We start from the raw sequence: 13,627 nt of genomic DNA, 5'->3' as shown, positions 1-13,627 counted from the left end.
TAAAGAGTCACAACAGCATGTGCTTAGGAGAACCTGCTGGCTGCAACTATGCATTTACCGGCTGATGACAGTTTGTGTCACATCCTTTCTGTCTGACATATAGGAATGCTCAATTTTTTAGATATAACATTAAAGTTGAAATTGCTCACAAATTTGTTGTCTCCTCTTAAAATGATCAGTGCCTGGTCTACTCCAGTCACAGCCAATGACATTCCCCTGTGGGTATCTGCAGGGAACCCAGTGTCCTACCTAGACCTCGTCTATATCCAGTGGGATGGGGTGCAGACAGAAGTGACAATTTTGCCCGATCTGGCCACAGAAAGCAGTTTGTAGCCGTGACCAAACACTTTAAAATTGGCCAACTGGGTGAAAAATCTGGCCCCTCATTGCATGAGGTACCAGATAAAGACGTTTTAAAAGGTAGCATCTTCTTGTAATTTGTGTCTGCCCAGCTCCCACCCTGTCATTGTTTTCAGAATGGGAGCCGAGGTGGGGAGGCTCCGATTCACCCACCCTTCAGCACCAGCTGGGGAGCCACAAGAAGCAGCTCCCTCCACTGCCTTTCCCACCTCCTCTGGGTACATCCATCCTAGCCTAGCCCGAAAATACCAAGCATTGGCAGATAGCCCTGGCCGTTGCTATGAGAACTTGGCTGCAGGATCCCTGCCCGCAGCTAGATTCCCCTCCCCTAGAACCAACGGCGAACTTCTGTTTGGTCTGGGGATAAGGCTGCAACTTGGAGCACTTCGCAGAAATCATCGCAAGTGACAGCTGGGAGATGCACTTCTGTCTGCGCCCAAAAGGAGCTAAGCAATGGTTTCCTGTGTTCTCCGGGCCAGAGGATAGGGTTTGGTTCCAACATTGCAGCATCTTTACATGTAAGCACGGTACCGGTGAACTGGGCCTACCTGAACGCTGTCTTCACATCTAGGTCTCCCAGGACCTGAATTTCTCAGGGATCCTGGTTTTCCCTGTTTAAAAATCGTCAGTTTTCTGAAAATCTTACAAAGTCTCTAATTACGCATCCCAAACTCCGTGATTAAAACGAAACACCACTATATAGATAGGTCTCAGCCGAACACCATGTTTTATTGAAATATTTACAAGTTTAAAGCCATTTGGAAGCCTACTAGTGTCTCAATCACAATAATAAAATCAATTCTAAATACCTATAAATTTGGTGTTTAATTTTGGGGGTTTTTTTAATCATGGAAAAATCAGAGGTCCCCGTGCCCCCTTCCCTCACCAGGACACAGGTCCAGCTGCAGCTGTCTTCCCCTCTACTGCTTTGTGGCACTGAGCAGCCTCGATATGCCAGTGTCCTGCCCATGCCAGTGTCCCTCACTCCTTGCTGGTGCCCTCCACTCCCCAACTGTTGCCCTCGCTCCCCACCCACAGCCCTCCGGCCCCCAGCTGCCAGAGCTATGGGGCCAGGAACCCAGGCCCACAGCCCCCTGCCCCCCCACAGCAGTGCCCAAGCCCCATTCTCCAGACTTATCTGCAAGGAGCTGCTCTCCAGGCTGCCTGGCAGCCATGTGCACGTGTACATGCACATGACACCCCCTGCCTGACAGCCCTCCTCCTGCTCGCCCCACACCCTTTCCTGCATTTTTCTCCTTAAAATGAGAAAATCCAGTTTTTACCATATTTTTCCATCGTGAATGGAAAACCCTGATCTGCGTTCATTATAAACCACTGGTACTCTAAAGAGCCTCTCAGGCAAGAGCGCAACCCTTTTGAGGATTAGCTACCACCTCCATAATGAGCCCAAAAGCAATGCTGAACACCCATTCCTATTCCATGCGTGGTAAATCCTGGAAATGAGGTAGCAGAGCCAGCTTAGCACATCCCTGAGCCATCCCAACACTACTCCAAGCTTCTCCATCTTGGGTTTGCTTCTTAGCATGTGCTCACTGCCACTCTAAGGCAGCAACTCTGCCTCATTTGGCAAGCAGAGAGTGGGAGCAAATAGGTAGGACATGCTTCAGGAAAGTGCTCCAAGGTTTACCTAGAGGCAGGGCAGAGATGCCTTTATAGCAGGGGCGGGCAATTACTTTGGGCAGAATGCTGCTTACTGAGTTTTGGCAAGCCATCGAGGGCTGCATGACAGGCAGCCCAGAGCAGATAAGTATTCATTTTCTAGATATTTTAGGGGCCCCGCGGGCCAGATAGAATGGCCTGGCGGGCCGTATTTTGCCCACCCCTGCTTTATAGGTATCAAGCAAGTAGCGTAACATCCTTGAACCAAGAATTCAACACTGAAGTGCAGCCACCCCTAGAGGTAAAACAAGGAAATCGCTCCCTTTTGACATGTCCCACGTCTCAATCGCTCCCGTGCCCAACATGCCGATAGCTTAAGCAGGAATTCCAAAAGTATACAGCATCCAACTGAAAACTCCTCTGAAATCTGCAATTCTAAATTGAAAATGTTCAGCCTCATTCTGATGTGAGAGCACAAGTCCGGGTTCATGCGCACAGATCATTTTCTACGCTAGGCATCCCGAGAGGAAAACGAAGCAATAAAGACAGGCCTGACTCATGCCTGTGGTTTAAGGTGTACACATCATTCTGCAAACTGGGACGCTCCACTTCAAATCAGCACTTGGACTTGGAGCAGACAGGGCTTTTCAAAGGTAATGGCAAATTCACCAGGGCTAGGCACTGACACTTCAGAGCTCCCCTTACCATCCCAGTGATTTGTTTAACAGCTTGTAAAATCATTTAAAAAGGGGAGCCACTTACCCATCCTCTTGGCTGGTGATAAGGAATCACGGTGGGATTGCTACAAGGGAAAGGAAATTGGGAAATTAAAAAGAAGTGGCTGGGGGAGATAAAAATCCCCGATCTCACTCTAGTTAAGCAGGACAGTTCTGTTTCTGAAACAGATGGGAAGAGAATGCTCTTCGTGGGTAAATTAAAAGAGGAGGTCGATGAGACAAGAGGGCAAGGCTGATGTTTAAAACAAGTTCGTTTGACTTGGGCTCTGCATTTCGCTGACAGCCTGATTCGAAGGTTGGCAAAGCAGATAACAGGCTCCCATTCATTGGCTCCACCAGCAAATACACGCGGTTTTAAGGGAAAACTCTTCCTTCCTGCAGGAGATTTAATGCTAGAAATCTAGGGACCAGCTGTAGGGGAGAGGGGCTGTGGAAGCGAACACTCCCATGGTAAGAAGGGGTCGAGGAGCTACCACCGGGCACGTTTTCCCTGAGCGGAGACATCCCCGAGTCTTGCAGAATTTTAAGGGAAAGGAAAATCCTTAAAAATAGAAAGACTTAAGATATTTTCTTTAAATGAAAAATTGGCTTCTGCTTTATTATAAAATGTAGCATGATTTCAGAGAGGTTACAGCTGTGCTTGGGGAAAGTTTCCACTGAACTAGTGTATTCACTTAAAGAAAATAATCCTGGAACTGAAGCCACTCGAAAAGAAGTGCCACACCTCAAATACGTCTCTTTCTAGGTTTACTATAACCCTTTCCCCCCCGTTACTACCTAGAAGGCTTGAAAGCTAACTCTCAGATATTGGAAAGATTTTTCACACCTCATTTTATGAGACAAACCAACGAAAAGGTTAGATTTTTTAAAATTTATTTAAACTCATGTGTTAGTTGGAGCAAATTGTGTGAAGATAGGAAGTCTGAAAGTAGGTTTGCAAAAACAACCCTATTTCTGCTTAGCAAACCCGTCCACCTGTGCCAACAGGAACTCCCTGAATCATAACCCACATTGTGTGCCTCAGTCTTAGTTAATGAGCATGATGCTTGGGGGTCTCAACTACCTGCAGCCGTCAGCATGGAGTGGAGAAAAAGGAGTTTTCTCCTGTGCAGCTTCAACTTAGCTCCCAGCAGAAACCACCTTCTTCAGGGGCAGGAGAGCACACAAGATCCCTGGGGTAACACTGGAGTTTATAGTGGATGCTCATGATAAAAGTCCTGTAACTGTCACTGTGTTCTCAGCTAGCTGGAAGAGCAGCTCCAATACTACACAAAAGCATCTTCTTAATGAAACAGATTTCATCAGACCAGGGTTGCATTATTTCCAAGAATTAGTCTATAATTAGCTAAAAGACTGGTATTTGACAGTGCTTATGGCTTGTTTACAAGGATTTGGAAACCTTTTCTTCCTTTAAACTATTTTGAAATATGTTAGGATGAAGCCAAAGGATATTTTATGTGAGAGGATGTATACTTGCCTGACTCTAAGCATTGCTTAAAACACTGGTACAGGCTTCTGCATTTTTACCGGAAGAGGAGGCAGTGCAATTTTAGAGCTTCCCTTATGGGGGGGAAATAAAATCCCTGCAGGATTGCAAATGTGACTTCCCACTTCCTAGACCAGTGCAAATCCAGGAAAGAAGTCTCCATGGAGAAGGCAAGGTGCACAGTTCTCAATGGATACTCGATGACTTCGTTTTTTATTAGAATCCAAGATTAAAAAATAAAAAGGGGGAGGATGGAGGGGCAAGGGGTGTGGCAGATGGACAGGGAAGGTTCATCTATTAGCTCCCGGGACTAAAACTCAGTCCCTGCCTAGAGTTCTCCTATGTTTGTTATTCTGAGATAAACAAACAATTTAATCTGCGCTCACTCAAGCAAGCCGTTTAAAGGGGGCTTTCCTGCAGGAACTCCCATCTCATTTCCTTCCGATTCAGACACAGGCAAACCCTGTTTTCGTTTTGAATCAAAGTAAGTAAGACCTACATGCCCCGACTTCCGGGGTGGAATCAGCACGGTCTTGCAGCTCCAAACAAGGGGGCACTGCCAACAGACAAGCCCCTGCCCTAACCTGGATGAAAGTGCAAGAGCTGATCCAAGCAAAGGAAAGCATGTTGTGGCTTTACTGTAGATGCTTATCAGCATGGCAGCAGTTTGAACACGAAAGAAAGGGGTACAATGGGTTTCCCATTCAAGTGCTAGGCTGGGGCAGTGAATTCCCAAGCAGGAAAGTTAAATGAAAGCAAGAAAGGTGTATATTTGCAGAAGGGAACAACGGGCAACTTTTTATAAGAAATGTGATTCTCTGCCAGACCAAATAAGGCACAAAGGAGGGCTTCCCTCCAGCTTCAGCTCCAACAATGTCAAGGCCCCTCTCAACCCAGACATCAGCTCAGAAAGCAAATAAAGTTGCCAGTAAGAATCCAGGAGAATGCTTGTCCAGCCTGCAGATCTCTCTTTTTTTTTCAGCATCTGTCCTGCATCCAATTAGGCTGCCAGTGGGGTTCATAGCTGTACTCTTAACTAATATACTCCCGCTATCCAGTTAACTATCTGTCAGATTGGTTGCAACCAGAGTGAGAGTGGTCTCCCCCACTGCAATTCCACAGGTATCTGCAGAGCTCTCTCTCTGCTCAGGTCAGTTCCTCAATGCCATGTTCAGTTCCTAATTACATCAATGGCTTAGCAGTCCCATGTGTACTAGGCTTCAATATGTGGGATTGTATGCAAGATCCAGGACATGCCAGCACACACCAGACCCAAATTCCAAACCCTGCTGCTTGGATTCAGTAACAATTTGGAATTTCAACAAGTTCATTCTCTTTGGGGAGATGTGGGAGGAAGGGCGGTTCCCATGAGCATGGAGCTGGACTGTTCTTGGAGGTGGCAAATGACAGAACAAGGAGCAATGGGCTCAAGTTGCAGCACAGGAAGCTTAGGTTAGATATTAGGAAAAACTCTCTCGCTGGCAGGGTAGTAAAACACAGAAACAGGTTACCCAGAGAGGTGGTGGAAGCTCCATCCTTGGAGGTTTTCAAGACCCAGCTAGATGAATCCTTGGCTGGGATGATGTAGTTGAGGCTGGTCCCACTTTGAGCAGGGGGTTGGACTAGATGTGACCTCCTGAGGTTCCTCCCCACCCTCATTTTCTCTGAAGGTTAGGATCACAGGACAGTTCTGATATTCTTGCTATTGCACTATTCGAACCTAGGCTACCTCTCAAATAACACGGTCTTAACTCTAAGCTGACTCGTGTGAAAAGGAGAGGCAAGGATGAAGGCAGCATAACTCAAGCCATACCTGAACTCCTCTGCCCTTTTAGCCTGCTGGCTGTGCTCATTCCAAAGTGCTGGACGAGACCACAGGTCACAACGGAGACGCGTTCAAGAAGCAAAACAACACACCTATTACTCAATACAGACAGGTAATACAGCTTCCAAACTGTTTGGTTAATGAAGCCTACCAGCTGACTGTAGTCCCTATCCTAGAGGGGACAGCTAGGCTGCTCCAGACTTGGCCTCGATCACAAATCTTCTGTGCATTTCCCAGGATGTTGAACTGCTGGCATCAGGAGGCTCCCAACCCGAGCAAAAATGCTAGTACTCACCCTCCTTTCGAGCTACCAGGCACTCAAAGTTGGCCTCTCTTCAGATTTGAGGTGACAAACCACTGTAAGGGACAATCTAAACAGACAAGGCAGCAGAGGGTTGAAGGGAAAAGCAGAACGGAGAGATCAAGCGACTTGCCCTGGGTCACACAACAGTTTACTGGCAGAGGAAAAGATTAGAGCCCAGACTCACTGCTGGAGCCACTCGACCCACTCTGCCCTTTTTTTTTCCCCCCCTTCCAGATGCGATTCTTTCTACTACTTTTTCTCAGAACCCATAAAGCAAAAACTGGAGAAGTATGGTAGGAAGCTTATCTAACCTTGCAACTACCAGTCTCTGGCCTGGCCGTCTCCGAGCCGGCTGAACCATTTCCCAGCTTTTCCGGGTGAAGCTGTAAATTTCACAAGGAACGAAACCAAGAAGCCAAACAACTGGGAATACCGGAGGTGTTACATGAAGGTGTAAAAGGAGTCAAAAATGCTGTGCTGAAAGCCGTTTCTAATCCTGCTGCTACAAGAAAGCAATTTTACTGACCGAAGGGTTTTTTTTACATACAATTTATTGTATGGACGACTGGCAGTCCCGCCAGTACATCAACACTATTTGCTTTGTTTGGACCTTGCAACGAATGTGGGACTAGAAGAAAGGAATTCTTAAATTCCTTTCCTGGTTCTAACACGACTTCCCCTTCTGTAGCCTTTGGCAAGTGATTTCATGCCTGCATTCCTCTGTTTCACCACGTGCCAGGAGGGGACTAACACTGATGGCGCGCGAACGCATCCTGATAGTTCTTGTTAAGGCCTATGGAAGATGAAGAGTTCTAGCCATGCCAAGGCCCAGGTCAGGATCTGCAGAAAGTAACTACTGAATTTCAGTGGCCGGACCTGATGCCCAACCTGTGACAGTGTTAAAGCTCCCAGCTTTCAGATGCTGGGTATTCCACATTTTCCAAAAAAATAAAAAATAAAAAAAAATCAGGCCTCTTGAAGGAGAGCTCAAGATGGGCATCAATGGGATTTACAGTCACCTCTGAAAATCCTGGCCCCGATGTACAATGAGAAATTCTCCTCTCCCCTTCCAGCCACCTGCTTGAGCTCCCAAGGCAATTTCCTGCATGAACTATCAGTTTTACTACTTTGTTTCATCTTCTCACCAGAGGCTGCTTAAATCTCTCTCAGGACAGGACCAATCAAGTTCCCTTGATCGTGGCTCTACAGTGAGCACCTCCTACCACTGCAGGTTCCTATTGTTAAGAGTGGGCCCGAAGCGATAAATGACTAAAAGGATTTTTATGCACTCTTGTCCGTTCTGGAACACTCACGTGCATTTTATTTTCTGGAACTACTTTCATTTGAAAGAGCAAACCCTGCTCCCCTTACCAGAAAAGAAGGTTTACATCTGCTTTTACTTCTATGCCCAATACAGAGATGGGTTTGACAGGTTCCCTGTGCTATCAGGGGCTTTTAGTGGTCCACCGACAGATGTACTCCGGTACAAAAAGAAATTAAAAAAAGCCAAGCACATATACTTCTACTGGTATGAGTATTGCAGAGTAAGACTGGACCTTTAACAAAACTGGTATAAACTGATAATGAATGTTCTGCATTTTATTCGTAAACCTGCTGCTAATGGTGACTGGAGCACAGATGCTGTTTCTCCATGAAAACAACTGTCAAAGCAACCAAAAACATCAGTGAAAGACAAACCCATATCCCCAAGGTTGTGCCAACATCAAAGATACTTCAGTCTGAGGAAAGGGAAACGGGGAAGGAGGGGAGAAAACTCATCTTAAAAAAAAAAAAAAAGGGGGGGGGGGGGCAACGATCAATAAAACTTTAATTCTTTATTTTTCTGCAGCAGCTTCTATCAGATTATCTCCACACATTTTACAAATATCATTTAAAAGTTTTCCAACACCCCATTAAATAAAGGTTCATTTTATATACATAGGCATACAGAAGTTACAGGATTTTTAAAAGTTAGTTACAGATCAAGAAATAAAACCAGGAACTTCAGCCTTTCAGTCCAGTGTTCTAGTCTCCAGATCAATATTGGATGCTACTAGCATTCAAGAAAAAGGAGAAAAAAAAAAAAAAAGACAGCTATACTTTGCCCACATTTAAAAAATAAAACCCTAAGAACTGTTTATTTCATTTTCGGCCAGGGGTGGGGGGGTGGAAAAGAGGTATGATGAGGAGGAGGAGGAGGAGGATTATTATATCTGGAGAAGAGCAGGGGAAACAAACAAAGAAAAGAAAAAGTAGTTCCAAGGGGTTTATAATTCATCAAAAGCAATATTATTTTTCAAGGCAGTCTATGAAAATACCTGCTATGAGTTCCAGTGGTCAAGGTATCAAATGTGATTATGATTTTTTAAGCAAACAGTTGCAATTGGTTCCTAATATTATTTAGGGGGATGGTATACAGAGCATAAAAATACTGTACGGGGCATACTAAAGACAAAGTAGCGGCATTTTAATTATTATTTACATAATCCATTTGAATTATTATTTACATAATCTTGCAGCTGCATTCTTCAATAATGATTGCTTGTCCATCCATTTTTCTCAGAATATTTCATAATATTTTCTTTATCTGCATTTGGAGGTTTGAATGAAATCTTGCTAGGAGGAAGCGGAAGTGAAACAAAGTATGAAAAAAAAAATAGCCAAACCTTCCTGTAAAGCACAGAGGATAGCAATGGAAGCTTTCAGTGAAGCACCTCTCTGCAGTATGGGCATGCACATGACATCTGACATTTCCATTACCAAGAAAGATATCTTCAAAAATATTAAAAAAGAGTCAATACAATTCCAATTAGCTTTGACATCTATTTGGATCTAGTCCTATGTCGCATTAATAAACATGTTTGTTATCACAATATGTTCCTAGCTTGATTACAGTTTTGGGATGACAATCTCTACTGCTCTATTCATATGAGAAACTGAGATATCATGTATAAACTGATGCATGGCTTGATTTAGCTTGCTTATATTAGCATTTTGCTACAGGTTGGGTTTTTTTCATTGTTAAGAAACTGAAATTTAAAATACACTGAAACACTGGACAAATTACCATCAAAGCCCAAGCAGTGCAATGACTGATGGGACTCTCCCGAGTAATAAAACCTTTTGTAAAGTTCCTAACATGCTTTGGGGTCCTTTATTTTAAACCTGCTGTCTTTTCTTTCAGGTCCATATTCTGAACCTTGAGTTGGTTTCTGCACTGTAAATTTTAGATAGATGTCTAGCGATATTGGAGATCAGGTTACAGTGCAAGGGATAAGAGATAAAAAACAATCTGCAGAGTTCCATCTGGAGGCAGAGAACAAAGCCTAGCCATCTGAAATGAGAGCAGCCCATCATATACTGAATCTGCCCTACCCATAGCAGCAAATGTCACCGAAATACTGTAGTCAGAGAATATTAAATTTAAAAAATTCCTATTAACCAAAAAAGAAAAAGGGGAAAAAAAAAAAAAAAAAAAAAAATCAGGGGATTTAAACAAAAAATTTCAAAGCTGTCTTTCAGCGTCAGAGAGAATTAATAAACTGAAGGAACCCAAAATCACTTTCATATTACAAATCTCTCAATTTTTGTCATTTATAATATTTAATAAAATTATGCATATGGCTTATACCTTTTAAAGAAAGCTACGGGGAACTGTGGTGAAAACGCTGGACTCCTGAATGCAGAGTTGTCAGAGTACAGTATATTCACACCAGCTCACAATACAGAGAGGTAAGATGATCGGCCGTGCTCACGCAGAATTATGCAGCCAAATGGCCGGTCTTGGGAGCCTCCTTCTCCCCTTAGCCCCGACGAGAGCAAACCTAAAGGGGCCTACTCACAGGAGCAAGAGGCTGTGGGAACAGACCCAAAGCTTTTGGCACAGTAATGCAGCATTAATATAATTTACAAAATGGTTAAAATCTGAATGTTTTCCTTCATGAAAAATAACACACTTAATGCTTTTCATCTGGCACATAAAATTTACAATACCTCCAGGAACATTTTCTTTGGTTAAATCAACACTATTGGTACTTTTTAGCCTTTAAGTGTATTATGGCCCCGGCCTTTTATGAGTTTTTTCGGTTGTTGTTTTCACCCATTGTAATAAACTTTTCAGAACAAGGCATGATCAACGATAAAAAGCATTCCCATGTCAAACAGTTTTAACTGCAACTTTTAAACTAATAATAAAAAGCGAATCAGATTCAAACCCTGCTTTTATAGCTGTGATCCCGTTGCAATTAATATAAAATAATTGTCTGTGGGGGCCAAAAGAGAGACAGAGTTAAAGCACTTTAGCGCTTTCCTTAAAATTGTTTCCATGCCGTTTCCATCAGGCTGCTGCAGCAGATGTTGGCTGTTAAACTGTGCAGACGACACAGTTCATGACTTTTCGGAGACGGCTGTGTGCCACATCTGTAGTTGATGAAATAGAGTGCAGAAGTGTGGCAGACAGAGAAAGAAAGTGTGAGAGAAGCAGACGCAGGCTGGGCCAAATGAATTGTCTTCAACGCCGGGACTAAAAATAGACGCACACTCACACTTATACAATCTCTTCGGCCAACCTTATAAAACCTTGTCTGTCTATCCTATTATGGAGGCAGCCTATCGGAGGGACTTCCTGAGCACAACTTCAGCTGTGGAGAAAATGAGAGCATCCAGGAAGCAATGAGTTCACACGGAGGAAGCAAACTGTGGCAGCATTCTCCAACTGAAGCCTCTCTCTTAGATCCTCATTAACTGGGCTCCAATCCAAGTTCATCTGGGCCCCAGAGAAAGGCAATGCTTGTGTTTAGTCCGCACAATACTGACATAACATTAACAGATTTACATATGCAAAACTGTGAAGCAACAGGCATTCCCCCTCAATTGACCCACGGCTTGTAGTGGCTGCCGAGTTATTCCCTGCTTAGGTTCTGTAACCAAGTGGGCGTCATGCGACTACCATCTGGGTACCACTTATTTAAAGCTGGCAGCCTCTCTGTAATAGGCAAGCTGGCAATAAGCAGGAAGGGAATAAATTGCATCATTTAGTTAACATCCACTTGCTTTGCGGCTGTTAAAAACCCATGACTGAATAATAATTTGGTTATTTCTTTTGCCAGACAATGCTGTCAGCCAAACTGTACGACGCAGGCTGCATGAACGTCAGCTTGCAAAATTTCCACTTTAAAAATAAATTAAAGAAATTCAGAGGACAACGTGAGCTAAGAAGTTTTTCCTAATGTTGGCGATTCGCAGGCAATCGCCGCCTAAAAATAAAACGCGTCCTACCATAGTAGCCAGATTTTCTATTAGCCGCCCAGCCCCTCTCGTTAAACAGATCAAACAATGACAACCTGTAATGAGGTGAGGAATTGGGCCTGTTTATGGGAATGCTTGTTAGAGGTGAACATCTTTCAATTTCATGCTGCTCGCTGCCCGTCTCATCCTAAACCTTAATTCTTAGATTTTATCATTTCCTTCTGTCTAACTTAACTGCTTTCACACAAATCTGTATCAAAGAAAGTGGCTGAAACCCTAGACCACTGAAATATAGCTAAAACATATCCTTTGTAAAAACCAAAGCTTTTGAAGTGGGTTTCTCTTTGGGGCTCGTCAGTTTGCGGTAAATTAAGTTACCAATAGTAATCAATTTTGGGGTCCCACTTTTCTTAGGAATAGAAGCAGTCTGGCGTGCACATATCTCGACGCTAATCTTCCTTCCAGACTGAAAGGAAAAGCCCATGCTGGGTATGTTACACTTTTGTGTTGCAAAGATAATGAGGGTTTGCATTATAAAGTGAGAAAAGTCAGAAGGAACATTTTCAGCTAGATTAATGGCTAAGAAGAGCTAAGAACACAGTCCGAGGGTAAGAGTTTACTGAACGCAGGCTGCAGCGGCTCAGACTTCTACAAAGTCAGACTTAGCCTCCCTTATTACATTTTGAAAGGATGTCAGAAACAGGACTCTGAAGTGCAGAAATAATTTAAGACAACTGATAGTAAGTGGGAAACTTGAGTTCATTAGTAACTGGCTCCCAGTATTGACAATTCATGACAGCCTCAGAGAGCCTCGGGGAGTGGGACAGAGAAGAAGAGTCAGATTCCACGGCACTTAGCATGTCTTTTAAACAGCTAGTGGCAGCTTCCAACGTGCACCTCCAGTACAGCCAGCATTGGGGGATTATGGAGTAGGGAATAAAGGATGCCAGAAGACAGCAGGCCAGAAAAAAAAAAGGTGAGCAGGGAAGCACACAGTTCCCCCCACCCAGCCCTGCCTGGACTCCACTGTATCTTCTTATGAGGTTGAAGCCCCTTGGAGGAGTGTACATCACACGAGTGACAGGAAATTAAGATGCACACCGATGTAGCACCAAACAGTGGAGGATCGCACATGTTTTGGTGCATGCAGAATTACAGAAGCAAACGCCACTACCACAGGGGTGAGCTGGAAGAGCCATAGGACAGACAGAATTACAACCAGGTGGTGTGAGGATTTGCAGGATTGACTCTTTAATGCCTCCCAGTGCAAGACACTGATTTTTCACTTTAAGAGATTTTAATCCATTCTTCATTGTGCAATGGCATCGTGATGTCCTTGCCATCACACTTGGAGGATACCAAAGTAGTCCAGTGGGAGGACCTAACTCCATCCTGCATCCCATGCAGATAAAAGAACAGGCAATTCCCTGCACGACACTGGACTTGCAGCACTGTGCATAGGTGGCAAAGTCCCCAGCTTCTCTTCTCACCTTCCACACTCACCAGACAATGAGGGCTCATTCAGACGAGCGCACACATGCTGTTTAGGGCACTACAAATTGCACCAGGCACACGTGCACCTGTTCGTTGCATTGCTAACTTGCAGCACAGCACCAAAATTTGACACTGGGAGATCCCAGCGTCAAAAACAAAGGCCACAAAAAGTGGTGGCACAGGCGGCAGCAGCGTGTACCACCAGAAACAGAGCCTGGCCAGCCACTGCCATGTTCTGGCTGCTGGCCAGGTTCCAGGCAGCCAGAATGGCACTGCCGCTGCCCAGGAGGTCCCCAGATAAGGCTGCTGGGGCCAACACAGGTAGTGGCTCCAGCATCCCTTACCCCACCTGGGTCAATTTGCTGCACAGAGCACACACTCAGGGGCATGCCCTGGGAAAAAAAAGCAGCGACACATCTTTGTTCTGCTGCTTTCTGTGCTGCAAGAAACACACATCCCTGCATAGGCATGCTCATCTGGATGTACCTCCTCTGCCCAAAGGGCACATGCACTCCCTTGCAAAAGTAGCTCAACCACAAAAAGAGGAGGGGGGG

At 44.5% G+C, this 13,627-nt stretch overlaps 1 protein-coding gene across 13 annotated transcripts in view; it reads right to left on the bottom strand.

Annotated features, from left to right (window-relative positions):
- The window catches only part of FOXP1 (forkhead box P1), a 421,654-nt gene extending 410,580 nt beyond the window's left edge, over positions 1-11,074 (bottom strand). For 4 of the 13 annotated variants that reach the window (XM_025197998.1, XM_025197996.1, XM_025197995.1 and 1 more), the window contains exon 1: positions 8,840-9,743. The gene's annotated coding sequence lies outside the window, so the exon portion shown is untranslated. Of the gene's footprint in view, positions 1-8,839; positions 9,751-9,963 lie in introns of those variants that run through there. The other 9 variants (XM_025198006.1, XM_025198008.1, XM_025197997.1 and 6 more) reach the window with 5 other exon arrangements.
- Between the last annotated feature and the right edge of the window lie 2,553 nt (positions 11,075-13,627).

The sequence above is a fragment of the Alligator sinensis genome, unplaced genomic scaffold (assembly GCF_000455745.1).
Source record: "Alligator sinensis unplaced genomic scaffold, ASM45574v1 scaffold121_1, whole genome shotgun sequence".
Classification (NCBI taxonomy): Eukaryota; Metazoa; Chordata; order Crocodylia; family Alligatoridae; genus Alligator; species Alligator sinensis.
The sequence above is the reverse complement of the archived record's forward strand: the minus strand, read 5'-3'. Positions and strand labels throughout refer to the sequence as shown.